The sequence below is a fragment of the Orbicella faveolata genome, unplaced genomic scaffold (assembly GCF_042242905.1).
Source record: "Orbicella faveolata isolate gen_17 unplaced genomic scaffold, um_ofav_v1 contig_13, whole genome shotgun sequence".
NCBI lineage: Eukaryota > Metazoa > Cnidaria > Anthozoa > Scleractinia > Merulinidae > Orbicella > Orbicella faveolata.
This window is the reverse complement of record NW_028301540.1, coordinates 30,344,373-30,349,221: the sequence shown is the minus strand read 5'-3', so window position 1 is coordinate 30,349,221 and position 4,849 is coordinate 30,344,373.

Genomic DNA, 4,849 nt, shown 5'->3' with positions numbered 1-4,849 from the left:
TACTGATTGTTTTTACTCTGTAATTAACAAGCTGTTGAGTTCACCCTAACCTCCTGTAGATAGCCCGGCGTTACACCAGAACCATTTCGGCCTGTTACCGTTCTTTCAAAACTGATTCCTTTTTTCAGTTCTCTCCTTATTAATTAACTAATTGAGGCCTCGTCCACACGTATCCGGATATATTTGAATCCGCAACTTTTTCTTTCCAAATTAAAAAATTTCCCCGTCCACACGTAGTGTATTCAAATCGAATTCGCCTGTCCACACTCATCTGATGGTATCTGGATTCACTCTAGAGAAACTAGGCTAACACGTTGTACCGCCATATTGGTTTATTGTTCGGTAAGAGACTGGACACGATTTTGCTACGTCACCGGATTCGAAAATATCCGGATTCACCGTCCACACATTATCGGATTCGTTGTGGATTTATTTATTTATTTATTTATTTATTTATTTATTTATTTTATTTCTTTTTTTTGCACTCAGGAGAGCGGATTAAAAAAATATCCGGATTCGCTGCCGAATTCGCCGGGTGCATGTGGACGGGAAGCCGTATCCGGAAAGAAAAACTTGCGGATTCAAAAATATCCGGATACGTGTGGACGGGGCCTGATATAGTCAGCGAGAGTGCCGCAAGTAATCAGGAATTGCTTCTTCTTTGCGTTACCGTTCTGTGGTTGATTAAACGGCTTGTCCCAAACACTCAACCGTATTCAAAGTGACAAAAGAAAACGAGTTAGAAGTTTTGTCTCGCACATTTAAATTTCCCGCGCTTAGTGCTGATATACTTTGCTTTGTGCTCCCATTAGCTCTCATTGTTTCATTGTGTTTTGCATTTCTAGTTGTTTGCCAATGTAAAGTTTTTTTGGTTCCGTCATGAAATCCGCCATATTATCGCAGCCGATAGCAGATCTTACAATAACTGCAAAAATTCTCCGCGCTCATTGGCTAATTATCATTGTCAATAGGTGGACAGACACATGAATTTGTAATTTATGTTGACGCAACGACCGAGAGCAGCTTGTTATTGTAAAAAACAAATTGACGTCAGTTTTTCGTGCGTCTGTCCTGTTATTGATCATGAATTTCGTCATAACATTGTCAAAGTAGTGTGTGGATCCACTCGGCTATCGCCTCGTGGATCCACAGCTACCTTGACAATGTTATGACGAAATTCATGATCAATAACAGGACAGACGCACGAAAAACTGACGTCAATTTGTTAAATATAGTCCATGGTTTTGTTGTTTGTGATAGTGTATATACCGTGGACCCACTTAGTCCGGTCACCAACGGGCCGCAAAAATCTGGCCGTGTTAACGGGATGGCCGTATTAAGAGTCACTGACTGGAAATATCGAGAATGGCTGGCCAGGTTAGAAAAATCGAAAATCCTGAGACTTTGCCTAAAGAACGCTTTTAGGGAGCTACTTTCGAAAATGTTATTCCGATTTTCTTAGAATTTAGAGTCTTCGAGAAATTCGCAAACAACGAAAATATAGCTTTTTGCCTCATTAAATATGCAACAAATATCTGGAAGTTCTCGATATTCGCGTTGAAACAATTTACAAAACTAGAACACGGGGTAAACTTTGCATAAGAGCTTTGATTTTCTTCTATCTAACAATAGGAAGTTTTTAAATTTTTCAAGCATTTTGAAGGATTCCGTCGACCGTTGAAGAATTGCCTTTTCACGCCCCTATGAAAACGGCAAAAATCGCGTAGTTTTACGGGCTTAAAATGCATCTTGTTATGCCCGATATGGAACTAAAACAAATCCTGTGCAAAAGAGTGTTGTTTCTACTATAATAATATGGAAAAAATTTTCTGGGCAATCGAGGTTCACACAGGTTAAATGCAGAAGTTCGCGACAATCTCTTCTCAATTTGCATAATGCGGTATGTTCAAAGAACTCTATTGTTGAGCACTCTAGTCTGTTTTTGTTCCATTTGCGGGCCATGCTTTTGGGGAAATATACAAAAAGAGAGTTGATCCATGTCGTTATTACAACATTGTTTCATTATTTCACGCAAGATACAAAAAAACTACAGAGAAAGCCCAAAATATAAGTTCAAAGTTACATAGATTAAATACGCTACATGTATTACGTGACTGGCGTCACGCAAGACATATTTTCAGTTAGCTCCAATTGGAATTCCTCGATTACTGAGGTTTAGACACTTGCTTATAATAGAAGCATATACGGGTTTGTCTTTCCCGTCTATACACACTCGATTAGTCTGCAAATATTCGAAAGGAGACTGGTCTTTTAAAGTATTTTTTAACCATTGTGTCTCGATTTTGATCTTGATGGAAAACGGATTAATTAGATGCAATAAGACCAAGGAAGCAGGTTTTCTTGAAAAATAGAGTAAGACTGTCTGAGGTCTATCCCACGATCTGACCTCGGTTGGAATTCGGCCTAGTCCAAACGTCGTGCTTCTGCCGTGCCTACCTCAAATAAATTTGGCCTGGCAGTGCATGTCAAAAAGCTATGAAAGATTCAAACGTCGAATTTAATTCAGTCGCGCAGAAGATCGGAAGAAGTTTGCTTTGCTGAAGATCTTTTTAAATGCTAGAAAGCAATTGCAGCTGATGCAGCAGGATATGAATTCAGAGGGACGGCGGAGTCTTTTTTCAAGTGAAGGTGGAGGGGGAGGTGGGTAGCTTGAAAACGAGTGGCGCCGACGCAAGTTTGTAGAGGGGTCTAGGGGCATCCTCGCCCAAAAAACATTTAAAATCTAGGGCCTCGGAAATGGTATTTTTGAATGATAGGTACTTTTACTGAGTGCATTTACAGTAATATATTTTGAAGGTATTATGAGCTTGATACATCTTTCTCAGCCCTCCATGATATATTACGGCCTTAGTACTGACTGACCTGCACTTTTACACAAGCCCCCCGTGTGTGGGAAGGAAGCGCACGCTGCGGAAAGGTTAAAACTATGTAAACGTGAAAAGCTTCCTACAGATTTGGTACGAGGTTATAGCTTTGTAAATTCTTGGTAAATCTGTAGTCAACCATGTCACCGTGGTAAAAAGTTGAGTGGGGGGGAGGACTTAAGCCCCCACCCTGGCTCTGCCGTCCCTGGTTCAGTTCCGCACGTGCATGGCAAGAGCACGCCGTTCGAAGCCAAGTCGCGCTACTGCCGTGCGGAACGGCATTAGGCCTGCCGTGCTATAAGTAGTCGCGCCCACTTTAATTCAGCCTGCCGAACTGAGTGCATGCATGGTTTCAAACGTCATGCTACTGCCGCGCTTGAGTCGAAGTTCTCGGTATTCGCATTGAAACAATTTACAAGACTAGAACACCGCATAAACTAAGCATATTGAAAGTTTTAAGTGCCGTCCTGGTTCCGTGGACTGTCGAAGAATTCAAGCCCCTATGGAAACGGTAAAAATTGCGTAATTTTACGAGTTTAAAAGGCGTTTTAGTTTGCCCAATATCGGGTCGAAATAAATACTTTGATTAACTTTTGGTCTTCTTCAATCGGTATTTGGAACAAAAAATCTGGGCAGTAAGAACGCGCACCAGCAAACACAAACGTTTTTAAGGCTAGGTGAACTTATTTGCATAATTGACGAAAATTGAGAAGTCTTTTTATAGAACGGTCTACTCGATATATTTCTTACAGTGTTTTTTTGTCGTTGTTGGCGTCTTCAATTACTTAGCCTTTTGAAGATCAACCCCTAAGATATACGACGAGCACCCCCGTTATTTTTATACGAGTCTCCCCAACCCCCACCCCGGGGGGGAATGAATAAAGTTTGCATGCCGTGTAGCGCGACTTGGCTTCGGCGTGCTCTTATACCGTTCCGAATTGAATTCATAGCCTGCTGCATCAGCTGCCGTTGCTAATATTTGTAGCATTTAAATTGGCCTTCAGCAAAGCAAACGTCTTCTGATCTTCTGCGCGACTGATTGAACTCGACGTTTGGAATCACCGCTGTTCTCTTGTCATTGCCACTGCCGGGACAAATTTATTTGAGGTCGGAACGGCAGAAACGCGACGTTTGGACTAGGCCGCCGAGAATTCCAACCGAGGTCAGATCGCGGGATAGATTTCAAACAGTCTTACTCTATTTTTCAAGAAAACTTGCTTCCTTCGTCTGGCTGGATCACTGTAATAAAACCTCTTCGTTTCATTAATTGTATCTAATTAATTCGTTTTCCATCAAGATCAAAATCGAGACACATGTTAAAATTTACTGTCGCGAACTTTTGCATTTTACCTGTGTGAACCTCGATTGCCCAGAAATTTTTTTTCATATTATTATAGTAGAAACGACACTCTTTTGCACAGTACTTGTTTTAGTTCCATATCGGACATACCAAGGTGCGTTTTAAGCCTGTAAAACTACGCAATTTTTGCCGTTTTCATTGGGGCGTGAAAAGGCAATTCTTCGACGGTCGACGGAATGCTTCAAAATGCTTGAAAAATTTAAAACTTCTTATTGTTAGATAGAAGAAAAGTAAAGCTCTTATGCTGAGTTTACCCCGTGTTCTAGTTTTGTAAATTGTTTCAATGGGAATACCGAGAACTTTGTCAATTTTCCAGATATTTGTTGCATATTTAATGAGGCAAAAAGCTATATTTTCGTTGTTTGCGAATTTCTCGAAGACTCTAAATTCTAAGAAAATCGGAATAACATTTTCGAAAGTAGTTCCCTAAAAGCGTTCTTTAGGCAAAGTCTCAGGATTTTCGATTTTTCTGACCTGGCCAGCCATTCTCGATGTTTTCAGTCAGTGACTCTTAAAGGGGTTCTTGAAATGAAAAATTACTGACTGAGCTTTTGTTCGGGCCAGAATAAAGTGGCCGTAATAACGAGGAGGTCGTACCAACAGG